The sequence below is a fragment of the Anomaloglossus baeobatrachus genome, chromosome 5, assembly GCF_048569485.1.
Source record: "Anomaloglossus baeobatrachus isolate aAnoBae1 chromosome 5, aAnoBae1.hap1, whole genome shotgun sequence".
In the NCBI taxonomy this organism is placed as follows: domain Eukaryota; kingdom Metazoa; phylum Chordata; class Amphibia; order Anura; family Aromobatidae; genus Anomaloglossus; species Anomaloglossus baeobatrachus.
The window spans coordinates 138,812,931-138,830,406 of record NC_134357.1 but is presented as its reverse complement, the minus strand read 5'-3'; the positions used below and the strand labels follow the sequence as shown (position 1 = coordinate 138,830,406).

At 47.6% G+C, this 17,476-nt stretch overlaps 1 protein-coding gene across 2 annotated transcripts in view; it reads right to left on the bottom strand.

The window, feature by feature from the left end:
* Positions 1 to 16,994, bottom strand: part of SAR1A (secretion associated Ras related GTPase 1A) — a 52,616-nt gene extending 35,622 nt beyond the window's left edge. Inside the window, exon 1 of one of the 2 annotated variants that reach the window (XM_075347235.1) lies at positions 16,845 to 16,994. The gene's annotated coding sequence lies outside the window, so the exon portion shown is untranslated. The remainder of the gene's footprint in view (positions 1 to 16,844) is intronic. The other variant, XM_075347236.1, reaches the window with a different exon arrangement.
* Positions 16,995 to 17,476: the final 482 nt, after the last annotated feature.

The following is a 17,476-nucleotide window of genomic DNA, read 5'->3' as shown; positions in this document are numbered from 1 at the left end:
GTTTATCTCTTTACTAAAAGTGGCACTAGACATATATAAGAGCAGTGAAGGAAAATCATAGCTAGAATTTACAACGGGCGCTAGGGACAATAATTCATTGCTATTTGTGTTATTTAATAATGGCTTCTTTACAAAAACAGTTGTTTTTTCAGGCTGAAAGCATTATGGCCAAAAAAGCAAGATAGTGAAGTCTCCATACAGGTCGCATTGTTTTTTGGTGCATGAGGTCGGCTGAAGGCGAGCACACGACATCGCAGCTCCGTGTGCTCCTCCGGATATCAGACGAGTGCAGAAAATCGGACAAAATTAACACATTTTACAAACGGACAGTCAGGGCAAAAGAAAAATCATTCATTTGATCAGCCCTGAACAACATGGCCCAGTGTGCCGTCCAATCAGAAATCAGATCACACAAGTTGGATTTCTACGCTCCTCTGCATGAGGCCTTAGTGACATTTTTCACATAGTGTCAATCTATGGGTATTCTGTTTTCTCAAAGGGGATCGCCCACCTCGGACATACGTGCTGCACATTTTCCATGGAGAACCTGCAGAGAAATCCGGATCAAAATGTGCAGATATTATGGCTGAAATGTTGTGGATTTACAGCAGATTCCACATCATAAATTAACTTCTAGGTCCGCTCACCATTTCTTCGCAGCATGTGGACGAAATTAAGGAAAATCCTATCCACAATTCTAGTATTGAAACACACAAAAGGAGAATATGGCTGGAAAATCAGCTTCACATCCAACATGTGAACTTAGCCATAGGATTTTCTGTGGGACTTCAAGCATACAAAAGAAAAGAAAAAAAGCCAAAAATTATGAACAGTCATTACAAGGAACCTCATAAGCAGTGATTCTAGAACAAGGCCCCCTGGGAAATATGCAAAACAAGACTGCCGCACTGATGATGGGCAAATACCCTGAAACAGCTGTCTGTGGATGGATACCATGATTGGCATAGGCGGTTTCCTTGACTGGAGACTGCCCTTCCCGTGGCTGTTCCTTCCCGGTGAAAGGCCTGGTTAGTTTCCTGCCAGCGTTGAGACATGTGATGGTGTTTCCGCGGCAGTCTTGTTTTGCATATTTCCCAGGGGGCCTTGTTCTAGAATCACTGCGTTGAGAAACACGTGATGGTGTCTCCGTGGTGCTGGATGTTGATCTTCCTAAGGTCAACCATCCTTGCTTATGTAGTCTTTTACTAGGCAATGCTCCCACTAGCCAGTTTCCTACTCCACACTGATGAGGGGCAAATACCCCGAAACAGCTGTCTGTGGATGGATACCATGTTTTGGCATAGGCGGTTTCCTTGACTGGAGACTGCCCGTCCCGTGGTTGTTCCTTCCCGGTGAAAGACCTGGCTAGTTTCCTGCCAGCATTGAGAAACATGTGATGGTGTCTCCGCGGCAGTCTTGTTTTGCATTACAGGGAACCTGTCAGGTGTAATATGCACCCAGAATCATGAGCAGTTCTGGCATGAACAATCCCTGCCTAACCGTCCCATATACACTAGCATAGTACTTCTAAAGATCTTTTTTGATATGCTAATATGGTCAGGGACTAGTTACAAGGGCTTTATTTCCTGCGCTCAATCCACCCTGTTAGCACGCCCACATGCCCAGTGTCATCATCATCGGCAGTGATGCGTGTAGCTGTCGGTTTTGCCACCTCAGAACGCTGGGTATAATGTCAGTATGCATGATCAGAAGTCCACGGCATTTCCAATCATGCGTACATCATCAGCTTGAAGCCGAGACGTGACCCAGCTACATAGTGCGAATGACCAGAAGTGCTGGGATCATGTGTACGGAGCCGAAATCCAGCGTCAGGCACAGAGGTGAGCGTGACCATGCCTCTGACACTGTGCATTCCTTAGAATGTTAGTACACCCACAGGGGTGTGCTTACATGCTAAGGGGACCGACTAGCCAAGGAAACGAATGCCCAGAGGACTAGTCCCCTCGCTTATTAGTATATTATACAGGATCTTTAGAAATACTTTTTCTAAAGATCTTTGTCTATGCTAGTGTATACAGGGACAGTTAGGCAGGGATTAGCAACATACACCCAGAACTGCTCATGGGTCTGGATGCATATTGGACCTGACAGGTTCCCTTTAAAACTGCTTTCACACTGTTTTTTTTAACATGCGTGCTGAACGTTTAACGCAAAAACGGATCCAGTGCAAATGCGTTTTCATTTCAATGCAGTTGCAATGCACTCGCGTAAACATGCGTTAACCTGCGTTTGCGTGCGTTATAGTGAGGATCCAGCGAGTTGCAGTTTTTTAACTTTTTTCAAAAACGCTACTTGTAGCGTTTTTGAGCTGTGTCCAAATACTGCAAATCGCTGGATCCTGACTATACTGCACGCAAACGCATGTGAACACTGGCATGCTGATTGACAGGATCCTGCTTGCTCTACTGAGCATGCCCAGAAACCAGCCTGGTGTGATCAGTCTCCCTCTCTCCCCCCCTCCCTCCTGAGGGCTGCGGAGGCTCGTAACCAAGGTAAACATCGGGAAACTTGCTTGGATACCCGATGTTTACCTTGGTTACGTGTGCAGGGAGCCCGGCTCCTAGCAGCTGCAGACGCTGGTAACCAAGGTAAATATTGGATATCCAAGCAAGTTACCCGATGTTTACCTTGGTTACGAGCCTCCGCAGCTGTCAGATGCCGGCTCCCAGTCTCACTTTTAGTTCCCTTCACTCCCGATCACATGACTTCAATGCCCGCCCATAAACTTCAAGTGACAGGATCCTGCAAAATAACACATGCGTTTTTCTGTGCAAAAACAGGATCCGTTTTTGCAGCAAAAAAACATTCAGGACGCATGCTAAAAAAAAAAACAAAAAAAAAAAAAAAAACGTAGTGTGAAAGCAGCCTTAGTCTCACACACACGTTCAGTATTTTGTCCTTGGCAGATCTGGCTCAGACCCAAATCGGCAGGATGTCAATTCTTGCAGCGTTTTTGCAACAGAGTTCACCCATACTAATTAATGTGAAAAATCAGCACCAAAAACAAGCGGCAAAAAAGCATCAAAAACGCACAGGAAATGCGCCTTTTTGCAGCTGCGTTTTTCCTGCCAAGAGCTGCAGAAATGGTGCTGAAATTTCTGCACTAAATCCTAAATGTGTGTACAGACCCCAAGAAGGAAACCATCATCAAAGATGCCAATGAGAAAATTAGACATCCGACAGAAAGGTGGCACATTTCATCTTTGCACTAGAAAGCAGTTCCAGTGGTCGGACCCTATTGTTCACCCCCCCCTTTAGGACTAAATATTGGAGGAAAAAAAATAAAAAAAAAAATAAAAAAAAAAAAAGATTCTATATTGATGGAAAATAAATTCTAAGGTTATGTGGGCACGCTGCTTTTTTTGCCATGTTTTCTAGGTGCAGTTTGGGTCTCAAAACTGCTTGAATTTCCTTCCCCAGCAAAGTGTATGAGATTTCATTTTTGCTGTCCGCACAGTTCAGATGCAGCATGTCAATTCTTTTTGCGTTTTTTTACTCATTGAATTCATTGGACAAAAAAGCAGCAAAAAAAATGCATCAAAAAACTGCATGTGTTTCTTTTATGCGTTTTTCCTGTGGGTGCGTTTTTGTGCTTTTTAGGGGTCAAAAACGCTGCATCTTTGTGGTCAGAAAAAAACGCAGCGTGCGCACATAGCCTTACTGGTAAAAGGGCAGCTGGGATTTGGGTTAAAGAAAACTATAAGATGAGCCTCCTGAAGCTCTGATCATACAGAGGATAAGCTGAGCCTTCGCTGTACATTTGGCATTTGCCACAGTTTAAATCCACACAGGACGCCCTTTATTACACAATGACTCAACACATGCAGAAAATATTACTGACACGGTTGAACTCATATGAACACAGAGCACCGGCTCTAGACAAACATGATACCGCGGCAATTAAAGGACAGTCATCATCAATTCACATCGACAATCAGCGAATAAATAAATCAGGCCAATATCTAATCTTAATCTACAGAAATGTTGCGTAACTTCCCAAACACATTGAGTAGTTTTTGCCCTCACAGACATAGCCACTTACAAAAGTCTCCATATTACCCATAGAAACAGCGGTTTATCCATACTGCGCTGTCAGAGGTCATCTAGTACTAGATCACTGTCAGTTCTCCCTGCTCTCTGGCAATACTACGTCAATTCTTAAGTCTCCTTACGCCGACTTGGCACTCTTCACAAAGAGAACCTTTAACCATTAGATCCCCAGTCATAGGTCACTCACCCAGCCAAACTAGTACTTCAAATGGAGCTTTTGGTTTAGCTTCTTATCCCAAGTCATCATGCAAAACCCTTTAAATGGTTAATAATGACTTTGAGGAGCTATGTCCATTAGTTGTCAGCAGAGTTCAAGTCCTCTTCCTCTCTAAAGAGACTATCTGCATAGCCAAGCTTGGACATAAACAGGGACGATGACAGTGTTTTAAAATCCACAACTAAGACATCCCGTTCTGTTTCCCCAAGGTAATATAATAAAGCCTATACTCCCCTCACGTACTAGCTGTGCCATGGCTCGCAGTGCAGGGGCTCATGTGGGGTTGTGACGTCACACGAGCACAGTGTCCGATCAGCAACGGCTTCCTTCTCCCTGTATGCGGACAAAAAGTGCAATCAACAGGAAGTGACCACAGCTGCAGTGCTCACTTCCTGTTTGTTCATTTTGTCTGAAAGTAGGGAGATGGAAACCGGCACTGACGGGACACGGTGCTCGCGTGACGTCACAACGCTGGAATGGCGCCGGTAGGGGAAGACAGTATATAGTCTTTATGGGGAATCAGAAGGGGTTATCGTAGTAGTGGTCAACCCCTCTAAAAGGGAACCTGTCACCAGATTTTTACCTATTAAACCAAAAAATCCCTTTCTGCAGCTCCTGGGCTGCATTCTATGAAGGTGCATCTTGGCCCTGACTCCCCTTCCAGATCCCAAAAATAACTTTATAAAACTTGACCGTTGGGTATGCAAATTACATGTGTTGGCCAGATGGGCGGGCTCAATTTCTGCTCCTTTATCCCCCCTCCTGCCGCTGATCGCCGTCCTCCTTCTTTGATGGACGGGATGACGCCTCAGTCATCCTTCTCGTCGCATTTTCAAATCTCGCGCCTGTGCAGTTAGGTTGGCTCGAGCAGGTGCAGTTTGCTCTGCCATATCGTGGGCAGAGCAGAAAACAGCTGCCCTCGCTTGCGCCGGTGAGCTATATGCGCAGGCGTGAGATTATGGGCGGGTACAAGCATGGTGCTGGTGAGGTCATGCACAGTGCCGACCTCACCAGTGTCATCCTAGTACCCGCCCATAATCTTGCGCCTGCGCATTTAGCTCACCGGCGCGAGCGAGGGCAGCTGTTTTCTGCTCTGCATGCAATATGGCAGAGCAAACTGCGCCTGCGCAAGCAGACCTAACTGCACAGGCACGACATTTGAAAATGCGACGAGGAGGATGACGGAGGGCGTCATCCCGTAAATCAAGGAAGGAGGACAGCGATCAGCGGCAGGAGGGCTATAAAGGAGCAGAAAATGAGCCCGCCCATCTGGCCAATCAAGGTAATTTGCATACCTAAAAGCCAGGTTTTAAAAAGTTATTTTTGGGGTCTGGAAGGGGAGTCAGCCCAGGAGCTGCAGAAGGGGATTCTTTTAGTTTAATAGGGAAAAATCTGGTGACCGGTTCCCTTTAATTGTTGCATGTGGATTGGAGATTTCCAGTAAAGAGGATCATTCGACTCCACGAATGTTTTCTTGTCACTTTCCACACAGATCGTGCTACAAATCCACATGTGTTACACATTAAAGTGGTGACATCCACAGTTAAAATCTAATCAAGAACGCAGCAGCCAGATTTAATGTTCTCTGGGACTTATTTCATATTGGTCTAATAAGTTACTGGCAGATGGTGGCTTACGACCTGCCTGGCGCCGATCTCTGCCGCCTCATGAACCGCTCCTGTTGGGAGATTTTCCCGCTCACGGGGACGTCATTTTATCATAGCGGCCTCTTCTCTTCCACTCTGCGCGAGATTCTGCTGAATGGCATCGGCCCTCACTGCCTAAAGACCAATCAGATTCTCTGCACACTCTTGGATGGATGCAAATAATTCTGTATTTTATTTTGATACACTGTTTCCTCAATAGATAAACCAGGTGTATGTCTGTCTGCAGGGGAACATTATATAATATTGCTAGGACTCGACTGAGTTTTTTCACCTAGTTGCTATGAAAAAATATAGCAAATAAGTGTGGGGAAAAAAAAAAAAAAAAGACAATATTTTTATATCTACAATTGTACAAAGCAAGAATAACATTGTTATCTATCTGTCGCCCGCATAAAGAAATACGTCTGTAAATCTATTGTGGAAACAGTATAAATATATAAATATATATATATATATATATATATATATATATATATATATATATATATATATATATATATAACAACATGAAGAAGGATCCAGCAAGGCAGAATGACTCCAAAAGGGCAACAAAAGTTTGTTTTTCTTTTTCTCTGACTTTATTATCTAAGAATAAAAAAATTCCAGAGCTCTTGACTAGTTGTTAAGTGCAAGGTATATGCAGTATGGACTACGCGTTTCGGCGGACGCAGCCGCCTTCTTCACGGTCCCAAGACAAACAACCTTTATTTAAAAAAAAAAAAATGATATATGATTATTATTTTTTTTTTCCTAACTGCGGGAAGTCTGCTATCAATCAGCAGGAATGATGAGTGAACATGCTTGCCACCGCCGGATACTCAATCGAGCATCAAGGTGCTAGGGTACACACGGTGCTCAGCCGAGTATCGGGGGTGCCCGGATGTGTCACTCATGGATGGGACTAGGCACTCTAGTGAGGGCTGCTTAGTCTCTGAATGGCTCTCACTGGGGGTAAAAATACGTAATTACTTACCGGCAATGTGTTTTTTCTGAACCCATGACAGCACCACGAGAGAGGGGATCCGCCCTTCAAGGACAGGAAACCTCCAGGATTAAAAGGGGCGGCACCTCTCCCCACATCAGTTGGTTACAGAGCATGAAAGGACCTCCGGAAAAGGAACATTGTTATAACACAAAACTACCACCAACATACAGCCATGCGGAGAGAAGTGAAAAACCCAAGAACTACTAACACATCCACGCGCAGGGAGGGAATGTAAGGGTGCTGTCATGGGTTCAGAGAAAACACATTACCGGTAAGTAATTACGTATTTTTCCAGCACCCATGACAGCACCACGAGAGAATTACATAGACAGGAAACCTAGGGAGGGACCAAAGCGTGCAGAACCCTTCTCCCAAAGGTGAGGCCAGTAAATTATAAATCCATCTATAGTGCTTATAGAAGTGGAAAGTGAAGGCCACGTGGACACCACAGAACTGCACGATGTTAACTTCTGATCTTTCCGCCTAGGAAGATGCCCTCCTGGAGGCTCCCTGTTCAAAGACAGGAAACCAACTGATGTGGGGAGAGGTGCCGCCCCTTTTAATCCTGGAGGTTTCCTGTCCTTGAAGGGCGGATCCCCTCTCTCGTGGTGCTGTCATGGGTGCTGGAAAAACAATATGTTCTGATGCTGTGTATACACAGTGTGTCCACCGCCATTAACTTGAGAACGGCGGCAGCTATAGGCATAGAAGTGGTGTCTAGGTATAGTAATGTAGCCATGCATTACGCAATGAAACCACCTATAGCGCCACCTGGTGGAAAACAACGGAGTTAGCATTTTTATCTCGAAAACGGAACGAGATAGAGAAACAAAGTGGATTAAAAAAAATTGTAGGGCATCATCAATTCAATACGAATCGACACCTGCATACAGAAATATGGGTGGACACACTGTATAGTCTGTCCACCTTCCTCCAGAAATGCTGTTTATGGCTGTCTGTATGTGCATGGAGAGCCAAACAGCCCAATCATTGACCTCCATTACACTTGCTACTCGAGCAGAGTCCGTTAGAACATCCAACCCGCTCATCTCTGGTAAAGAGCACAAGTATTGTAGTGTTCACTCATTACTAGTCAGCAGTCTACAGAGCAGACCGGAAGAGAAAGAGCTGCTCTGTTGATGTGAGGTCAAAAATGACAGGAGATATTAGCCAGGTAGAACAGGCAGGTAGTTAGCAGCAAAGTCTTAGCCCTGTGCCAAAAAGTAACCAAAGCCCCAGATAAGATCAAGCTACATTCTCGTTTCCTCTGTGCAGAAAACGTCCGCAGCATGTGATATGATATTTGTAAGATTAGCCGCATGTGAATTCACCATTAGGACAGGTTTGCACATTTTCTGCAGAATTTCAATGCAGAAAATCTGTAGTGAATGTAGGAATTTCAGTATTGGAGCTCGCTCTGCTTAGCCACACTGCGGTGTTGGTGTGCGGCACGGATGGCACACGGATCCTTTATAGCCAGCGTGTCAATGCACATGGATAATATTCCATTCAGGCCTATTGTCCGCATAGATAGAAAACACACAGCTTGCTTTATCAGGATACATTTTACGGACCAGAATAGTGCATGTGATAGAAGGCAGCTCTGGGACTTGTCCTTAGAGAGAACGATCGCCTGCAGCTGCACAAGGGTCGGTCAAGTCTTCAGTCTCCGGAAAGGAGTGGCCTACATTTCAATATGGATATCTAAACCTAAGGGTACACTCACACATGACAAAAAAATAAGTATTTTTCAAGTTTTGTCACAGATGCACACCAAAATCAGCATGAACGGCGAGGATAGTGTCGGATCTTACCCTTTGAGTTGCAAACAGTGAAATCCAGTTGGGAATCTGCATAACACAGTCATATTATGCCATGAACATCTGCAGCGTTTGGATGAGATCTGTTACATCCCCTTGTGGCCACCTGCTGCGCACTTTTTACTCCCCATAATATTGAGCCTTTCTGGCATGGGTACCCCAAAGAGACCGCTCCATTGTCACGCAAAGTGTCAGTCCTATCCTGAAGATGAGGACAGACCTGAGCCATACTGATCATTGCAGAGATGTGCCATAGGGGTTATGTGGGTACATTGGCACCCGAGTCAGGACAGTATTGGCACATATACGTGACCTGTGACTGTCCGTGTCGGATTTCATTTCCACATCACCCCGGCTTATTTATTTACAGCCACAGTTACACAATGTTTCACTTTTGCAATGGAGTATCTTTAGCCTCTATTCACACTGAGGTCCTGGCTTCAGTTTTTATACATCCGAGACCATTACATCTCCCTCACACCATGTTTATGTGCTGTGGACAGAAAACATTTCACTTAAAACAGATATGTTTGTATCCACATAGAATACAATGGGAAAATCGCAGGTCAGAGGGGGATCTGACATACATTTTTATTTTTCACCATTTTTTACAGTTTGCTGACATTTTCATTTGGTATTTTAAACATTGCCGTGTATGGAAGTATAAAATGAAGCAGGCAAAAGTGACAAGAGAAAGGTGTGAAACAGGCCCCAAGGTGTATAAGCCCGCTTTCACACTGCGTTACTACCTACGTTCCCAGGTCACATCGGAGCTTCCATCCGAAACCCCCCCCCCCGCAGAACAAGTTTCAGACGCATGCGCCAACAGGGCTATTTACTATAATGGTGCAGACAGGGTCAGCGTGTGCTCTGTCTTGCAACATTTTCTGGCGTATACGCTTTCTGCAGGCGGAGGTCCAGACATCATAGCCTGCCCCAACCCCACGCGCACCCTCCCCCCCAACCCCACGCGCCTCCCTACCCGCACGCTCCCCCTAACCCCACGCTCCCCCTAACCCCACGCTCCCCCTAACCCCACGCGCACGCTCCCCCTAACCCCACGCGCACGCTCCCCCTAACCCCACGCGCACGCTCCCCCTAACCCCACGCGCACGCTCCCCCTAACCCCACGCGCACGCTCCCCCTAACCCCACGCGCACGCTCCCCCTAACCCCACGCGCACGCTCCCCCTAACCCCACGCGCACGCTCCCCCTAACCCCACGCGCACGCTCCCCCTACCCCCACGCGCACGCTCCCCCTACCCCCACGCGCACGCTCCCCCCTACCCCCAAGCGAACTTTCCCCCTACCCCCAAGCGAACGCTCCCCCTACCCCCAAGCGAACGCTCCCCTAGACCTGTACTTCTACATTTATTGCAGCTGATGAAAGGACATGGTAAACTACGGTATATAACTCATAACCCAGAGCTGAAATCTGATGTGGCGCAAGCACCAGGATTTAGTATCCTGTTCCATTACTTGTATGTTTACAGCGAGATACACACAAAGTTTAATGTTTCCTTCGTCCATTCCACTCAGATATCTGAGAGGCGTTCCCACTCCAGCCACAATGGCATCCATTTATAATGATAATCCTTTCCCCAAGATCTCAGGTAGCTGCAGCTGTAGGTGGTATTGTTTTCTAATATATGGCTGCACACCAAATGCTACATAGAACTTAGAGAATTCTCAATTAAAGGGAATCTGTCAGCAGAAATTCACATCCTCATCTGAGATCAGCATAGTGTAGGGGCAGAGACCCTGATTCCAGCAATTTGTCACTTACTAGGCTGCTTGATCTTATTTTGATACAAAATCCCAGTTTTCTGACTGGTGAGCTTTGCATAACATCTGTCAGCTTTTTGCCTATGCACATTGGCAGCTTACTGTGTACAATCAGTGGAAGGTGCGGGTGAAACAGAGCTCATGAATATGCTTGATTAATGAATTCTCTAGCAATAATTTTCTGCTGATAAAACAGATTTTAATCAATACTACACTAAGCAGCCCAGTAGCTGACACATCGCTGGAATCAGGATCTCTGTCGCTACATTATGCTGCTCTTAGATTAGGTGGCAAAAACCTGCTGACAGATTCCCTTTAACCGCATGAAAACAATGGTGTGACATAAAGCTGAAGCTCACCTGTAGGATATGTAAGACATCTGCAGGTCCCATCACAGGCCATAGACATGAAAGTGGCTCATCTTTGGTCTACCCATCATACAGAAAGAGGTCATATGTCAGTGGTGGCAGATAAGAAATGAAAACTAGGTATCTTTTGCCTAAGGGGGTTATCAGATTAGAAAATCCACAGTCATGTACCCAACAGTGAGCACTCAGCTAATACTGGGTTATACTCTGTTCAGGAGACTTTATCTCAAGGGGAACGTTCTTAGAAAGTGTCCCCCCGCTCTGGAGGACCTGTGATGTCCTGTGTTACACATGTGTAATGCTCAACTTCACCTGTGGTGGCGCTGCAGGAAATTTCAACACTTACTGACAGGTTTCCATACAGCTAATCAGTGGTCGTGACTATAAAAGGCCGTAAAATGATCAAATTATTTTCAAAGAACCTTTCACGTAAGTAAAGTTTGGCTAAAGGGGAAAACAACTGATTAAAAAATAAGGAGCGGTCACTATTAGCCACATTACACTGAAAAATGTTCAACCTTCTTTTCATTTTTGAAAACTCAATCTAACATGAAATTTAAAGGGGTTACAAACCCTACAATACTGATGACCTGTCCTTAAGGGTATGTGCCCAAGATCAGGACTCATCCACTGTGCTTGTACTGTATAATGAAGAGTTTTGGACACAGTGAAAACACACTACATCCAAAACACTGACCGTGGGCACAGTCTAAAGCCGGCATCACACGGTACGATCTATCGAGCGATCGTACCCGCCCCCGTTGTTTGTGCGTCACGGGCAATTAGTTACCCGTGGCACACAAAGTCGTTAACCCCCTGTCACACATACCTCCCGGACGACCTCGCTGTGGGCGGAGAATATTCTCTTCCTGAAGGGGGAGGGACGTTCGGCGTCACAGCGATGTCACACAGCGGCCACCCAATAGAAGCGGAGGTGCGGAAATGAGTGGGCCACCTCCTTCCTTCCGCATTACCGGCGGGATGCAGGTAAGTTGTGTTCGTCATTCACGGGGTGTCACACGGAGCGATGTGTGCTGCCCCGGGAACGATCAACAACCGGCGCACAGAAGGAGGAACGAGATTATGAAAATGAGCGACGTGTCAACGAGCAACGATAAGGTGAGTATTTTTGCTCGTTAGCAGTCGCTCGTAGCTGTCACACGCTACGATATGTCTATCGATGCCGGATGTGCGTCACGGAATCCGTGACCCCGACGACATATCGCACGATATATCGTAGCATGTGACGCTGGCGTAAGAGATCATCAGTAATAGATGGTCAGGGGTCGAGCACCCGCCACCTCACCAGTCATCTGTTACAAGATCTGACTGCAGGCAGATGTAAACAGTGCACAATGCAGAACAGCACAGCTCCGTACACCGGGTATTGCAGATATACTCCTGTTATTGGCATGAGCTCTGATCCGCAGCATTTGATGTTAAATAGTGTGATGGACCAGTGGTTCTGCTCCGTATAGTCTACATCTGGCCACAGGCGGGGATGGCAATAGTTGACCGATGGGGGCAGACGGCAGAGCGCCAAAGATCAGATAATGATAAAACACTAACCTCTGATTGTCACACCCGATCAGCGTAGGGGTAATTATACAAACACTATTTGCCCAAAGGGCAACAAGAGGTACCCTAACTAAAGACCTAATCAAATAAACTTTATTAAATTATATAAATGGACAAGGATTAAAATTGGCAGGGGGGAGGCCAAATCCGTATAAGATAAGTGCGGCCGCGGACCGACACTGCTCTGGATAATGCCTAACCGTCATATGGCTGACTATCACCTACACTGCCTGTTAAAACTACCTCCGGGGAGGCTATAAGCTGTTAACAGGCAGTGTAGGTGATAGCCAGCCATATGACGGTTAGGAATTATCCAGAGCAGTGTCGGTCCGTAGCCGCACTTATCTTATACGGAATTGGCCTCCCACCTGCCAATTTTAATCCTTGCCCATTTATGTAATTTAATAAAGTTTATTTGATTAGGTCTTTAGTTAGGGTACCTCTTGTTGCCCTTTGGGCAAATAGTGTTTAAAGATCAGATAATGATGACCTATTCTAAAGAAAGGTCATCCGTAATGTACTAGTGTAGTGGAAACTCTAGTGCAAAGTGATGAACACAACCTACAACCATCAATCCGTATATCTAAAGAACTGTCAAAACTACCACCATGCCATAGATCAGAGGAGTGAAACGTTTACATGCCACGTAGACCACTTCAGACGGAAAAGGGACTTATTGGTGGTCCAGCAACAATGTAAGCATATCGGCTACCGGGATCCTAGGATTTCACAGTACATTTGTAAGGTTTTCATACTACCTTATAATCAATTCTTCTAAGGGATGATACCTCCATAATACAGAATATCACAACTCCATAAGGAACCAGAGAGACAATAAAACTGAGCCTTCTGAAATCCAAGGTACAGAGATATATAGTAGAGGTCCAACATCGATTCTGGTTACATGGAGATAAGAAATAGGTGAGGACATTTCTTGTAAAAAGATCTGAAGCACAAATCAAATAAATAAAGACTGAAAACTGTCAGCCTTTATCTCTTACAGTGAACTCACCATCCAAATAGGACTACAAGGACCAGACTGACCACTTGTTGTCTGACCTGAACTTACTACTTCATAGGCATGTATGGGTTTGTAATTTGGGCATTGTGGTCCATACTAATGGTGACTATAGAAGAAAATCTAGTGCAAAGTAGACAAAATGGTGAAGTTCCACCGACCAAATATCAGTGAGCAATTCTAACTACCTATTTTTCAGATTATAAGACGCACTTTTCCTCAAAAAATTGGGAGGAAAATGGGGGGGGGGGCCTTATCTTAAAAGCCGAATACAGATTACCGGGGGGACTGTCTGTGTGGCGACCGGGTGCCTGTGGCTGCGTGTTGGCGGTCGGGTGCCTGTCGGTGCCAGCTCCCTCTCTGTGCGGGTGGGTGGCGGTGTGGACTGCGGTGTCTGTGCGGTGAGTGTCCCAGTTCAAATGATGGTGTCGGGAGTCAGCGTATGCACAGATGGAGTCCTTGGATGAGAGCTCCATCTGCGCATGCGCCACTCCAGGCGCCATCATTTGAACCGGGACCACGAACACTCACTGCACCAGCCTGCTCCACTACTGACTTGCCGCCTCTGCCACCACTACTGAGTTGCCGCCACTGCCACCACTGACCGCCGCTACTGCCACTGACCGCCCGTGCTGCTGCCAGCACAACCTCTGCCTCCTGTGACCCGCTTCACCACCACTGCTGCCCCCACTCCGGTAAGACAACACCGGGAGTATAAGACGAACCCCATTTTTATTTTTATTTTTTTTTACCTTTTTTTATCTTTAAATTTGGGGTGCATCTTATAATCCAGTGCATCTTATAAAACGAAAAATACGGTATATGCCACCAAAGTTGCCAGAAGACAACTGCTATATATTCTGTCTGTCTCTTTAGTCAGGCAAACCAAAGTACAACTGCTATCGGGGGCAACCGGAACGTTCCGCTGTCCATGTGTCATGTGACCGGGGCAGGCAGGGATGTTCCGCTGTCCATGTGTCATGTGACCGGGGCAGGCAGGGATGTTCCGCTGTCCATGTGTCATGTGACCGGGGCAGGCAGGGATGTTCCGCTGTCCATGTGTCATGTGACCGGGGCAGGCAGGGATGTTCCGCTGTCCATGTGTTAAGTAATGGGGGCAACCAGGGAAGTAATGCTGCCTATGTGACGGGGGCAACCAGTACGTACCGCTGTCTATGTGTTATGTGACAGGACAGCAAGGATGTGGACAAGGCAATGTCCCCAAATACATTGGTGACAAGTGAGAATAGACAATGAAACATGGTCACAGAAACCAGGTGAAGAATTTTCTCCTAGAAATTCATGAGATGATTTCTGGTGAATATTCTAATATCATCTGCAGGAGAACACAATTCCAGTCACTCGTATTATTACAGGACACCAAATCCAACATTTATTCACTAGAGGATCAGAAGCTCAAACCAGATGTGGCCACTCTGCAGACATATCAGGAGATCTAGACAAGGATCTGCTGCGTGTAGATAGTCCGCGATTCAACTATGCCCCCTTTTACTTTATTTACTTGCACCGTACATGGGAGGCGAGTGACTGAGGTGGAATCTGAGAATTGTAAAGGGGCATGAAAATCCACATGAAAATGGACTTCAGAGTATTTATCACCACGCGCGCACACAACATGCACAGTCCATGTTGGCCACACCAGCATCCTCTGGAGGGTTGCCAAGTAGCACCCGAACACCAACGCAAGAGCCTGGCAGCGCGGCCTGCGAGATTATACATATTGCGTGTATTTGTCACCAGGGATATACTTGAGATTTGGGCAGATACACGTCCGCTAACGGCTTCAGCAAAGTGTCAATCTGGGGTCTGAAGCCGAGAAATCTGATGATGTGGAACGAGGAAGCCATATAGATACCTGACCCAGTGGCCCACCCATCTGACAGGTGGAGGACCGCAGTCACGGTGGACCATGGAACTGATCAGAATGTGGGTACACATGGATGCTATGGTTATGGCACATAGCCAGGATGAAGATCTACAACGCCCATACAGGTCTGTACATCTGCAGTGTCACTTCATGAAAAGAAAAGAAAAAAAACAAAAAAAACACTCTGGATTCTGGTCGTTATACAAATAATCAGATATGATGGTTTTATCAGCATGTCCATAGTCACTAGGGCCCCAGTATCGGGCGGCCTCCCCATACTCCAGTGTCGGAGAGCAGCCCGGGTGCCCTATACCCAGTGTCGGGGAGCAGCCCGGGTGCCCTATACCCAGTGTCGGGGAGCAGCCCGGGTGCCCTATACCCAGTGTCGGGGAGCAGCCCGGGTGCCCTATACCCAGTGTCGGGGAGCAGCCCGGGTGCCCTATACCCAGTGTCGGGGAGCAGCCCGGGTGCCCTATACCCAGTGTCGGGGGGCAGCCCGGGTGCCCTATACCCAGTGTCGGGGGGCAGCCCGGGTGCCCTATACCCAGTGTCGGGGGGCAGCCCGGGTGCCCTATACCCAGTGTCGGGGGGCAGCCCGGGTGCCCTATACCCAGTGTCGGGGAGCAGCCCGGGTGCACCATACCCAGTGTCGGGGAGCAGCCCGGGTGCACCATACCCCGGGTGCACTATACCCAGTGTCAGGAGCAGCCCGGTTGCACCATACCCAGTGTCAGGAGCAGCCCGGGTGCCCTATACCCAGTGTCAGGAGCAGCCCGGGTGCACTATACCCAGTGTCAGGAGCAGCCCGGGTGCACTATACCCAGTGTCAGGAGCAGCACGGGTGCACTATACCCAGTGTCAGGAGCAGCCCGGGTGCACTATACCCAGTGTCAGGAGCAGCCCGGGTGCACTATACCCAGTGTCAGGAGCAGCCCGGGTGCACTATACCCAGTGTCAGGAGCAGCCCGGGTGCCCTATACCCAGTGTCAGGAGCAGCCCGGGTGCACTATACCCAGTGTCAGGAGCAGCCCGGGTGCACTATACCCAGTGTCAGGAGCAGCCCGGGTGCACTATACCCAGTGTCAGGAGCAGCCCGGGTGCACTATACCCAGTGTCAGGAGCAGCCCGGGTGCACTATACCCAGTGTCAGGAGCAGCCCGGGTGCACTATACCCAGTGTCAGGAGCAGCCCGGGTGCACTATACCCAGTGTCAGGAGCAGCCCGGGTGCCCTATACCCAGTGTCAGGAGCAGCCCGGGTGCACTATACCCAGTGTCAGGCTGCGGTTCCCTCTCCTCGGTTTGGGGGCAGCTGTCTGCACTGACTCCCTCCGGTCACGGTGTGTTCGTAGCCACGTCCGTCGGTTGTTACAGACCCAGCCCTCTCTATGCGGCCTCCCCAACACTGGTCTCCCCGATTACGATCCTCCCTCGCACAGACCACATTACCTCCTTCCGTCTCTCCGCTTCTCCCCTTTCGTACCCGGTGGCGGCAGCGACGACTCCTCCTCTTCTCCCGGCCCGGGGCCTTGGACACCAGCTAGTAAAAGAGAACAGACACCGCACACCGGAAATACGTAGCAAAAAGGGCAGCTCGGACTGACAGCAGGAGGGAGAGCGGCTTCATCCGGCTGCACTACGCATGCGTGAGGGGTTTTGCAACCTTTCGAGCGCGGACTGAGCATGCGCAGTAGCTATAGGTATGCGTGTCACCCATCGACGCAGGCAAGAAGTGCAAGCCTGAGGCAAGGCGAGAGGTTCGGCTGCGTGGCTCTTCTTGGGTCACGTGACCCAGTGATGACGTAGAGGCCAGAAAGTCACAGGGAGTTCCCGAGTTCTTGTTTTTCCTTAGTAAATGGTCTTGGAGGTGTGTGTCGGAGCGGCGGCTCTGTGTATTACAAGTGTTTATAGACGTAGTAGCTGCACTGGATAATCTGTTCTATGGTTAGCATGTTCTTTTACTTTAAGGGCTTGTCCATAGAGTGTGCTCCCAAAACTCACAGAAAACTCAACAATAACTGGTAACAATAGCTACAGTCACCCGTGTGGGCAAAGTATTATAAACCCCTAACCCAGTATTA